Raw genomic sequence first — 13,065 nt, forward strand, 5'->3', positions numbered from 1 at the left:
AATGGCAAAACAGTTCATTTAAAATAGAATTTCTCAACCTTAGCACTGTTGTACTTTGAACCAAATAATTCTTTCTTGTAAGGGGCTGTCCTGTGTCATGTAGTATATTTGGCAGCAACCCAAGCCTCCACCCAGCAGATGCCAGGAGTACTCACCCTCACCCACCCTCAGCCGCAACAATCACTGTTTACAGACTATCCCTGGGGAGACAAACCGCTTCCTTTTGTAAAGCTGGTTTAAAGAAAGCCCATATACACTCGCTTAGTTCCAAATCTGCGTCTCCCCAACCTGTCACTATCACCCTGAGGACATCCTTTATCCAGATAACATGAAACAAGGCAGTGATCAACAAGGAAAGAAATTCGTTTAACGTGACTCCTTCTCAGGAGGAAAGGTCAAATGACAGCTCACCAGGGGAACAGCCAAGACACCACCCATTCCACGAATTCTCATTCACGAAATATCGGCTAGGGGTCTGGGTACTCCGTAGAGGCTATGGAAAGGAGGTTTGGGGTACAAAAGCATATGTGTGTATTAATCTCCATTTCTTATTTTCATTTAAGGAATTTATAGGGCTCTTTTTAAAAATGATCTGTTGTTATGTGTTTTCCCTATATGTCTCTTTAATATTCTCCTCCCCCCAGCCCCCCCCCCCAAAGGACAATCTTTGACGCTAAAATTTGTGATTAAAAAAAATCTGAAAATAAACACAGGAAACTGTTAGAACATTTGCCTCCAGAAAAGGTAGGCTAAGGAGTAGCTGGGATGGGGGGAGGGGGTCAATAGATTGATTTTATTGTATTCTTCTCCACGCTGTCTGAACATTTTAGTATACAGGATAAAGCGGTTTTAAATTAGAAGGCACTTGGTGAGCACTGATTCCCTCTACAGACAAAATAGCAATTATTTGGATCTGTGGTTTGAAAGTCTTTAATATTTTCCTAAATGATAGCATGCCTGTGGAATAAATGATACAGAGGAACGTCAGATGAACTTGAGACTGTTGCATAAAGTAGCATCTCTGGTCAATAACTGGGTTGGGGAATTCTGAATAGCCCATTGAGTAGCCCATTACTATTACACATACCAGGACCAACAAGGCTCTGCGAAGCCTGGCTGTAAAAAAAGCCTGTTTGGTTTCATCTAAACCATTAGTAGCCCGTAGAGTTAAGGAGCAACACATTTAGGAAGCACTGATATAGGAATATAAAGCCAATTAAGATTTGTCAAAAATATCAAAAACTTGATTTTTAAAAATGGAGCAATGCTAAGTAGATAATACAGATACAAAGAGAGATAGAGATAGATGGGTGATAGATAGATAGATAGATAGATAGATAGATAGATAGATAGATAGATGACAGATAGATCGATCGATCTACCCGTAATGATACTTCAAGCTGTTTAAACATTCATCAGTCTGCACACAACAGCCTAATTCCACTAACATGTTAAAGTCTCACCCAGCAACTGGTTTTATAATTCTGATAACTGAAAGGCATTTCTATGATCATGTAGATGTTCTTGTTATTGTAATCATTTTGATACTAGTGTATAATAACACAGTAATATTTACCTTGGCTTAATGAATGGCCATGGAATGTTTTAATGAAACAAATATATTTTATATATTGTTAGATCTTACTTGCTAATAGTTTATCAACGACTTTCATGTCTAGGTTCATATGGGATATTCATCTGTATTTTTCTTATCCTGAAATGTCCTTTTCAGGTTTTGGTATCAGGGATACACTCAAAATTCAAGTTAGGAAGGGTTCTCTTCTCCCTATACATTGAAAAAGTTCATGTACAATTTAGTTGAAATTCTCTTCCTTAGATATTTCATAGAATTCATCAGTGAAGGTATACGGTCAAGAAGTTTTCTTGTGATTTATTTCAAATTCAGATTTTTCCATTGACATAAGGTCATTTAGAGATTGTTTATTCTTATATCAGTTTTGGTAACATGTGTCTATCAAGGAATTTATTCATTTTATTTCAATGGGCAAATTTACTGGCATAAAGTTGCTTCTACAATTCCCTATTATCCTTCTAAAGATGTTCCCTTTTTCACTCCTGGTATTGGTAATTCATGGGAAGCAGGGAATTTTTCCTCTTTTTTCTTTTGAGCTTTCTTACTAGCATTTTATAATTTTCTTAATCTTTTCAAGGAACCAGTTTTTGGTCTTTGTTCCTTTGTTGATGTTCTTTATTATTGGTTCATTTTATAGTTCATTGTTTTTTGCTCTTATCTTTTTTTATCCTCACCCAAAGATATTCTTACCAACTTTAATAGATAGAGGAAGGGAGGATGGGAGAGGGAGAAAGAAAGAGAGAAACATCAATGTGAGAGAAAAACATGGATCAGTTGCCTCCCATATGTACCCTGACTGGGATCAAACCCACAACCTAGGCAGGTGCTCTGACCAGAAATCAAACCTGCAACCTTTTGGTGTATGGCATGATGCTCCACCAACTGAGCCACCAGGCAGGGCTGCTCTTGTCTTTATTAATCACGTTTTTCTTCTTACTTTGGGTTTAATTGCTCTTGTTTTTCTACTTTCTTAAGTGGGAAACTTAGATCCTTAATTTTATATTTTTGTCTTTTCTAGGATAAGCGATTATATTACAAATTTTCCTCTAAGTATCACATTAGCTGCATTCTAAAAATTTTGATATGTTGTATTTTTTTACCATTAAATTTGAAATATTTTCTCCTTTCTTCTTCTTAAAATCATGGCTTATTTATAAATGTATTGTTTAGCATGTTAACTAGTCTACAAGAGCAGGTCCCACCAATTCCTCTCCTCCCAGGGCATGCATGTTACATGTGAAGACAGAGATTATTTATCTTGCCCTAGATCCTGCACTGGCCTTGTTAACTGACTCTGACCAACAGACTGAAACAGAAAGTGGTTCGGTGCCACTTTCAGGCTGAGTCACTCTAACCTGTAGTTGAGCTGGGTCTGGATTCATTGCAGCTTTTTTGAAATTCTAGTCAACAATTGCATCAAATATTCCAAAGGTGGGATCAGGAATTTTCATCTGAACAGCAGCAGTGCTTCACAGGGCTCTCTGCTTTGCAGCTCATTCAGCCTTTAAGGCCTCTGTGGAGTCCCTTTGCTCTCCTGTCCCAAACCATAAAGACATTTCTCCAGCCTGGGTTTCCGCCAGCCTGCAGTGCACTGCTACCTTGTGATCCGTGAATCTCTTGATGCCAGAGGGATTTCTCTCAGTTCTCCTGCTCTGCCTCACGCCTTCTGTGCACTGCAGGTGGGGTATACTTGCCCTTAACTCTGTGAAGATACTCAGGGGAATTTTCTTAGAACTCCTACCACGCCCCCAGCCTTCAGCATGCTGTCTTCACATTCTCAGCGGCAAGACTTGGAAGGCAGATGTGGCTTTGCTCTCTGACTAGGGCTCCCTTGGGGCCTAATTCAACAAACCAACCCATATGCATTGTTAAATGTTCAATTAAACTTCATCTGGTTTCCTCTTACCCTCTCTGAAGTGGGTTGGTGCCTCCTTCTGCCGTTTCATCAGGGAAGAGAATAGTCCTGTGTCCTCTGCTAGAAGGGCTGATCCCTTTCTAGAATTTAACTCACTTGTGATCGTTTATCTCTTTGCTATTTGAGTTTACTGGATTTTTCTCATTCTTATAGTGGGAACAATAAGTTAGTGAGGTAGAAAGTTGCTCTTTCGCAACTTCCATATCATTTTCACTCAACAGATCAGCCAGTCATAAATGATCTCTCAATACCACTCAAACTTCTTTCCCCTTGCTAGTCAGTACAATGATAGAGACGGATGCCCTTATCCTGGTCTAGTTAATAAGCCAGTCCTCATCAGAGCAATAGATAAATCAGCAACCTCAGTGCCTTGCCTACCAGCCTCCGGTTGTATGTACAGGACTGAGGTAGAATCTTTAGTGTTACAGTTTGTTTATGGGACTAGTTTGTTTATGGGATTAGCCAGGTTGACCATACATTAGTATACCGAAAGTTCTCCATACTGCAAGCGCCTCCCATGATACCTATCATATTGTTTCCATTTATATGGCTAATCGTATTTGTTTCCCATATGACCTTTCAATGACATGGTGAAATTAGCACCATGCCCTGAGCTCCACCCTACATGGCCAAAATAGTGATGCTGCCAAAATGCTGCCAACCCCCTAGTCTTCTACCTACTTCTCTCTGTGTCTACCAACAACCAGTCAGCACCATGCTGCTGTAAAAAACAATCTTCCGCAAATATAATACTGTACTCATCTGCTTTTAAGCATTACCACCCACATTTTGCTTCAATATTTAATTCAGAACTTGTGAGTTTTTTAATTCTTGTATGTCCAGCATGGCAGGTGGCACAAAGTATGCATTCAGTAAATGCTCATTATTATTTAGTTATAGAGATTTCAGGTTAAAATTCCTATCTGCACTGAAGGTAGGACAGACATGGCAGACAGATGAAGGAAAGCAGTACGTTAGTATGTCTTACTCACCATGATTAGGGTTGGCCTCACCGATAAAATAACAATAAAGAGTGGATTCCCCTCTCTCCATACTACTCCAAGGCATGGTTTAATGGTTAGACTTCTGGCTTAAATTCTGTTGTTTAGAATTCATATGTGAAATAGGGTGATGTGAGATGATTCTACACAAAATATCAAAATGTCAAGAGCTGAGCTGAGCTACCAGGTGTTGGAGTGGTCAGTTAAGATAACAATTCAAAATGAAAGCGTCAAGCTTTCAATCATTTATTACAATGGTATAAGCAAAAGGTCAAGTAGAAAATGCCAAATCCCTCACTGTCCCACTTTCCCCATGGATCAGCACTGGGTCAGGTGGATCAGCCCAGGTGTGGGGAATCATCTCACTGTGAAGAGTCTCAAACAAAAAGCTCTTGCAGTTTTATGGATAGGGGTTGGGGTAGGAGCAGAACAAGATGAAAAGGGAAGGACTGAGAATAGAAAACTACTAAGTAATGAGTCAGAATACAGAAAAAGTGTCTTTGAGGCTTCCACTCCCCTAGATAAGGAGGTCTCAGCAGAGGCAAGTGAGAAAAGCATCTACCAAAGTCCCTCAATAAAGATGCCTCTGAATGGAGATGCCTGGACAGGGAATGTGTGAGAGCTTGGCTGGCCAGAGGGCTGGACTTCACTGCAAACTCCCTCCAATGCACTGCAATGCATTGGCTGTGCACCAAGTCTGGTGTGGAGAGGGATGCTTCCCCTGTGAGTCTTTGTCATTTCCTGTGGTCAGGGTTTTTATTAAAAAAAAAAATCACATATAGACTTTTGGCCAGGAGCTGGACTCATCAACTACCAATAATAAATAGGAACTAAGGCATATAGAGACACGGAAATTCCAGTTACTCAGCTCTAAGAGCCTGGTCTCCTGGAAGGAGCTGGAGGAAACTCAGCCCTTTCAGAAACTCTTTTGTAGGTAAGTCCCTGCCAACTTCAGTTCTGTCTAGAGAAATTGAGACTAGTGGCCCACTGAAAACATATTCAGGAACTGATCTGGAGCCAAGAGAGAAGTTCTGAGACAGCTTATGAAATTACCTACAAGTCAGTGGGGTCTTCAAGATTAAAAGCACTGGCATTGTCCTGGCTGGTGTAGCTCAGTGGATTGAAAGTGGGCCTGCGAACCAAAAGGTTCCTGGTTCAATTCCCAGTCAGGGCATGTGCCTGGCTTTCGGGCCAGGTCTCCACTAGGGGGTGCACAAAAGGCAACCACACATTGATGTTTCTCTCCCCCTCTCTCTCTTTTCCCCTCTCTCTAAAAATAAATAAAATCTTTATTTTTTAAAAAAGCACTGGTATTGTTACAATTCTCACAATTAATCAGAATTAAATGAAACAAAGTCTTCTTCATTATATTTATTGTCACCTAGTACTTAATATCCATGGATATTAAATGGTATAAACTTAAACAGCACCTTCAAACAATGTGTCTCCTGTCCTGAGACAACTTACATTCTATAGACATGCTTAGACCTGGGGGAAAGGTCTGAGATAATGTACCTGTGCTGGTTAACGCCAATAATAATAAAATAAATGAACGGCATGAACCCCCATTCAAGGCAGTTTAATGTAAAAGTTTAGTTTCTTTTAAAGGCTTAAGAGGCATTCTTTTACAATGATATATACACAAATTTTGGAGAGTAGAGCCTAAGTTTTGTTTGATAGATCAAAAAAGAAAGGTATGGAGTAGTTTATAACATCAGCCTGAACAGTGATTCTGGATAATGTATGGTGTACTTGAGAAAATAAATCACACTTTAATGAGATTTGTAATGAAAAATGCCCTGGAAGCATCATAGTCTAAGGGTCTCTGTCACACTATATAACTAACAGTAGTAATTGTGGTGATTATTTCCAGAGTCAATGCCCTATAAAAGCATGACATGCAGGAAGAAGTGTGCAACCCTGATATTATCCTTGGTATTAGGTTGATATATCCAACATGAATGCTTGACAGAGGGAAGAGCAAGTATGTGAATATTTAGATAGGAAGGAGAAAAAGAAAATTATTCCAGTTTCTAAGCCATCCTTTCCTGCATCTCTTTTCAGAAATCAATATTTATGTTCTATTGCCTGTCCGCATACTGAGTTGCTGTCTGTGGTGGAGAGGGGAGGGAACGGTGCCTTGAAAATGAGCCTCACATAAGTCATATAAGGTGGGCTTGGCTAGAAAAATGAGGGGCTTTTTTTGTTTGGTTTCCTTTCTGTTATTGACAAAAGGAAGTTTTACCTTTCTGACAGTTTCATGGGCAGTGCTTTCTGAAAACATCATCTCTAGCTAGCCCTGGCTTACATTTTACATTCTCTGCAAACCATTTCCACTTCGTCTCACAATCATCAATAAAGGAGTGATGTCTTTTGGATCCACCGTGCAGCAATGCTGTTATATCTAAGGATTCCCACTGAACTGATGGGCTCTCGATGAGTCTCTAGCAGTAGCTCATTAGGGCAGTGAAGCTATTAAACAGATGAGATTTAGACTGAACCAAAAAGCCACAGCACTACAAATCCCACTGAGAGAAAAACCTCCGAGAGGGATCCGTGACCCTCGCTCTGAGTGTCATCCTGCAGAAGGCGGCCTGCAGGTGAGGGTGCTGTTGTAACTGACACCAGGGCAGACACTGGAGTGTTCAGAACTAAGCAAAAGATCTCAATACAAAGTAAAAGCCTTTTGTCAAGATTATATAAAAAACTATTTGTTAAATAATCCAAGTGAATTCTGACTTTTTTCCTCATACCATTTAATAAGACTCGGTATTACAGGGTGGGGCAGTCCCAGCAGTCATCTTGCCGGTGCTTATATAAGCTGTAAACAACAGATTTCTCATAAAGCCTAAATATTCAGCTTAGTGATTTTAGTAATTGCATTGTTCACCCAAAGGAAAATTTCCATTAATTTGTCTTTCTGCATATGTTTGCCCTCCCTGGTGTGCTATAGTTCTGCAGTGAGAACGTTTAGAAACAGCACAATGCACGAGCATTGCAATTAAAAATTAAATTTTGCTTAAAAATGAAAATAAATAAATAATAAAAAGCACATATGGGAAAAAAGTTTACTTTTGCTCACTATTTTTCTTTTTGTTATTTCTCAGTGTATTTCAGATATTTATTTTAATGTTTTTTCACCAGATCCCTTTGAGGGCAAAGGGCAGTCTCTAATTTCCCAGCATTTAGTGATACATTTTGATAAGTGTTAAATTATATTCCTTATTCTAAATAAGCATGTGCGGTGCCTTACATATAATTAAATAGAAAAATCCCACTTTACCTTAATATGAAACTGACATTTTCAACAATTATTTAAAGATTTTAAAAGACCTATCAATCCCCACTGTAGCCACAGACTTTAAATCACAGTCTCATAGAGCATGTATAGAGCTTATTAGAGGACATGTATAGAGTTTATTAGAGTACTAAGTCAGCAAGTGTTCTCAAGAAAGTCCAAAGCGCCTCTTTGTTCTAAGGCAGGAAAGCTCCAAACTGGTTGGGGGCTCAGGACAAGCTCACTGAGAACATTGAATTTGAGATTTGATTTCAATGCAATTGGAAATGGATTCAACATAAATACAATACTTTCCATGTGCTTCATTTTTCTTAATTTATATTGTAAAAATTTCAAATGCCTCATCAAAATATACAGAACAAGAAAGGAGTACTCACAGGTTTACGTGGCCCTCTGTAGACATGTAGCACTCATTAAAATGGGGACAGTAGATTCTGTTTTTCACATAATAGCACAAGGCAAAGAGATAATGTTCATAATTATTGGAAAACAGGTACTACAGAAGGAAAGGTATTACTTTTACCTAAAAATACATTCTGTCAGTGACTTATTGGTTTTCAAGGAACATCCTGCTAATCTTTTATCGATTCCATTGTTCCCAGAAGGAGAAATTTCTGACTAAGGGTGCACCTTACTGAAACGAGCCTGAAATAGAAAGATTTGCATGATGGCCTCAGAGAAGCACAGGCTAGCCGTGGGCCTGTGGAATCTATCATGGTAGCTCTGCCCCCTTTCCTTTCCACTCTCTGCACTCACGCAACTCCAACGTACTGACAACAGCATTTATTTCAGCAAATTTAACATGCCCTTTAAACTCCCACAAGTTAGATGTACAATACAAGATATAAACAACATACACACTAAAAGTATATTATCTCATCCAAGAATGTCATATTCACTTTAAAAACAGTACCTCACGGTTCCTAAGAAGACACAATCAGAAATCAGAGTATGGTACAGCATGCCTTTCCTTCCCCACGTTTTAGCTGAGTAATCTCAACCTAGTCATTCATTCAGCACAGAAATGTACTGAGCACCAGGTATTGTTCCCGGCACTGAAGATACAGCATGAACCAAAAGGACAGAAAACTCCCTCTTGGGGTTTACGTTCCAGTGGGGGAAGCACACAGTACCTTGTGCGTACGTGCACGTGCGCGCTGTGCACAAACACACGGCGCAGCGAGTGCTAGGACGTGCTACAGAAAGAGGTCAACCTGGGCCAGGTGACCAGAGACGCAAGTTATCTGTGGGTGGCAATCGGGCAAGGTCTCACTAATAGCTTCCTTGTGTTCCAAGACTGAAGAAAATGAGAGACTGGGCCTGTATGACTGTGGGGGAGGAGTGCTCCGGCCACAGGAACACACTTTGGTGTGTTCCCGGAGTGGCGAGGAGGCGGGGGTAATTGGAACTAGGTGAGGAGGTAGAGTGAGAGGTGCTAGAAAACAGGGTCAAATAGGAAGCCAACAGAGGTCGCATCCCATTTACATTTTTATTTTGTTATTTTTCATGCACAGGCTCACTAGTGTTACTGTCTTTCAGCCTCTTTTTTATGTGTTTCATTGTTCTCCTTCCTGAGTACAAAGCTTAATTAATCTGTAGTGAATATGAAAGGGTTTGAACTTTTCCAGTGCGAGGGCAGAATTGGTAATGAGATGTGAGGAAACCAGAGCTTTATTCTGTGTCTGCTAAAGCTTTGGACTCTCGGCTGCTCTCCTTTCAGGAGCTCCTTTCACATCCCTGCCTCCAAGGCCCTCCCAAGGCCTCACCTGCTTCGCCTCTTGGTTTTGCAATCCAAAAATGATGTGTCCTCCAACACATGTAGTCCTAAATCAGTGGAAGCCAGCCAGACCAACCAACCCAGGAAATGAAAAAAAGACCTATGCCCCAAACGGCACATATTTCAAAGGGTGGCTGGCCCATAGCAAAGTGGATAAGGAGTTCAAAGACCTCATAGGGATGGTGATCCCACTCTCTGAAAAGGAGCCGCCATCTACAAATTGCCAGCATCCTGCTCTTCTGCTCCTGGCTCAGCAAGAGATCTGTTCCATCCACCTGTAGCCTGGCAGTAAATAGGAATGGTGAAGGGAATTAGAACAATTGTCTTAAATCCACCTCCCTTAAGTGTCATGAAACCTCTATGTAACAGAGATACAGGAGACCTACATATATTTAATAAGGATAGAAATGCAAGTTTTTGTGTTCTATCATTATGTTTGTATTAGACAGAGCAACCCATATGAAGATTTGGTCATATCAGGTCTTCCAGCCAACATAGGGCCTAGGTAGCTACACTTTGTCTCCTCACACAACCAAAAGAAGGACAATAACAAATTTAGAAAAAAAAATAACCAGAACTGCCAAAAAACAAACTATATGGAAGTCTGACAACCAAGGAGTTAAAGGAAAAAACATTCATCCAGACTGGTAGGAGGGGCAGAAAAGAACAGCCAGGGCAGGAAGGACTCATGACAAGGCAGTGGCCAGAGGACCGGGCAGTCCCATATTTGTGCACAGATAATCCAGGAGGAACAACTGGGGAGCAAGACAGACCACACAACCCAGGGTTCTAGTGTGGGCAAATAAAGCCTCAAAACCTCTGGCTATAAAAACCTGTGAGGATTGCAGCAGCAGGAGAAACTCCCAGACTCACAGGAGAGTTCATTGGAGAGACCCACAGAGTCCTACTATGTACATAAAACCACCCACCTGGAAATCAGCACCAGAAGGGCCCAATTTGCTTATAGGTAGCAGGGGAAGTGGTTGAAACCCAGCCGAGAGCCAAGTAAGGGGCATTATTTCCTCTCTGATCCTTCCACCACATACAGTGTCACAATGCAGCGATGTGGGTTGCCCCACCCTGGTGAATAAGTACCAAAATAAAAACATATGGCCCAAATGAAAGAACAAATCAAAGCTCCAAAAATAGACCTAAGCAATGTAGATAGCATACCTATCCGATGCAGAGTTCAAAACACTGGTAATCAGAATGCTTACAGAACTGGCTGAGTATGGCTGCAAAATAGAGGAAGAAGTAAAGACTATGAAAAGTGAAATAAAGGAAAATGTACAGGAAACCAACAGTGATGAGAAGGAAACCAGGAGTCAAATCAATGATTTGGAGCAAGAGGAAGAAATAAACATTTAACCAGAACAGAACAAAGAAACAAGAATTCAAAAAAATGAGGAGAGGTTCCTCATTAAAGGAACCTCTGGGACAACTTGAAATGTTCCAACATCCAAATCATAGTGGTTCCAGAAGGAGAAGAGGAAGAACAAGAAACTGAAAACTTATTTGAAAACATAATGAAGAACTTTCTAATCTGGAAAAAGAAATAGACTTCCAGGAAGTCCAGGAAGCTCAGAGAGTTCTAAAGAAGGTGGACCCAAGGAAGCACACACCAAGGCACATCATAATTACATTACTCAGGATTAAAGAGAAGGAAAGAATCTCAAAAGCAGCATGAGAAAAGGAGACAGTTACCTACCAAGAAGTTCCCATAAGACTATCAGCTGATTTCTGAAAAGAAACCTTACAGGCAAGAAGGAGCTGGAAAGAAGTATTCAACATTATGAAAGGCAAGGAACTACATCCAAGATTACTCTACCCACCAAAGCTATCATTTAGAATGGAAGGGCAGATAAGGTCAAATTAAAGGAGTTCGTCATCACCAAGCCCTTATTCTATGAAATGTTAAAGGGACTTATCTAAGAAAGAAAAGATCAAAAATACAAACAGTAAAATGACAACAAACTCACAACTATCAACAACTGAGCCTAAAAAAACAACAAAATAAAAAAACTAAGCAAACAACTAGAATAGAAACAGAATGACAGAAATGGATATCACATGGAGGGTTATCAGCAAGGAGTGGGAGGGGGAGAATGGGCAAATAAGAAGCATAAATGGTAGGGACAAAGTACACAGAGGGAGGTTAAGAATAGTATGGGAAATGTAGAAGCCAAAGAATTTATATGTATGACCCATGAACATGAACTAAGGTGGAAGAATGCTCATGGGAAAGGGGATGTAGGGTGGAGGGGAATAAAGGGGAGAAAAAAAGGGACAACTGTAATAGCATAATCAATAAAATATGTTTTAAAAAAAGTTTTGGTCATATCACTTCAAACTTGTTTATACAAACATTTGGGTCAAGATTAGAGAAAATACCCCTGTATAAAAACATTTACAAAAAACTGATTACAGATAATGAAAAATCTAAATGCCAAAAAGTGAAACATGATAAAAATACCTACAGAGGAATAGAAATATTAAGGCACTACACTTCCATATTTAGTATGTCAGCAGGAAAACGGCACCAGGTGTTAGACCAGTGGAGTGAAAAGCAAGTGAAAGCAAATCCGTACTTCTAGATGACGACTGTGCTGCTTTCCTGATTGCGGCCACTGGACAGCTCCTGACAAAGCTTTTTGGACAGATCCTCCTTGCATGCCCTGCATGGCTTCTCCTCTCCCTACCAATGACCTGCCAACACCCCCCCACCCCCACCCCCCACCCCCAGCGCACATCTGACCCTGCAGGTGTCAAAGGGTTTGACGTCACACACAGAGCAAGCCCTGGAGAGCTAGAATTAAAACACGATTTTGACTCAAGATTACAGGGAATTGATTAGCTATTTTTTTTTTCCTTTATATTGACCACATATGAATGGCTCGTTCTTCACAGGAAAAAATAAGAGAAAAGGAGCAGTGGGAAGGAGAGGTTGCAAAACTCTACAGATCTGAATCTGGCATTTGGTCGAGTGGAGCCATAGATATACTCCAGATTAGTTAAAGTGCCATGGGGAAATCTGGAAGGAAACCCCTCAAATCAGCCTTGCCGATCTGGGGTGACTATGATGGAATAAAATGGCTGATGGAATGCGTAGACAGACAGAGGGCCTGTCACAGTACCTGACGGGCTCCAGTGCCTAGGTGTGACGTAAAGTAAACCAGAGGCTTCCTTTGTCCCAGAGGGATTAGCTGATGTTGCTGGCTGGTGAGTTCCCCTGTAGGAAGAGCATGTTGTGAGAAGTAACCCCAAGGAAGGGAGCAGAAGGGCCAGCTGTCAAGTTGGAGTTAAATGGGAGTCACAGACAAACTCAGGTATCCAGGGCATCAGAAAAGCACGGGTGGGGAGGGAAGAAATGGCCAAGGGCAGCCCAACAATTCAGAGCCCACTGCACTGTTGGTGCTGTGCGCACAGTAGCAACTCGTCAGGGATAGAGGCAGCAAGGCCGAGTCCCTGCCCACATATAAG

Source organism: Desmodus rotundus, chromosome 2 (assembly GCF_022682495.2).
Source record: "Desmodus rotundus isolate HL8 chromosome 2, HLdesRot8A.1, whole genome shotgun sequence".
NCBI lineage: Eukaryota > Metazoa > Chordata > Mammalia > Chiroptera > Phyllostomidae > Desmodus > Desmodus rotundus.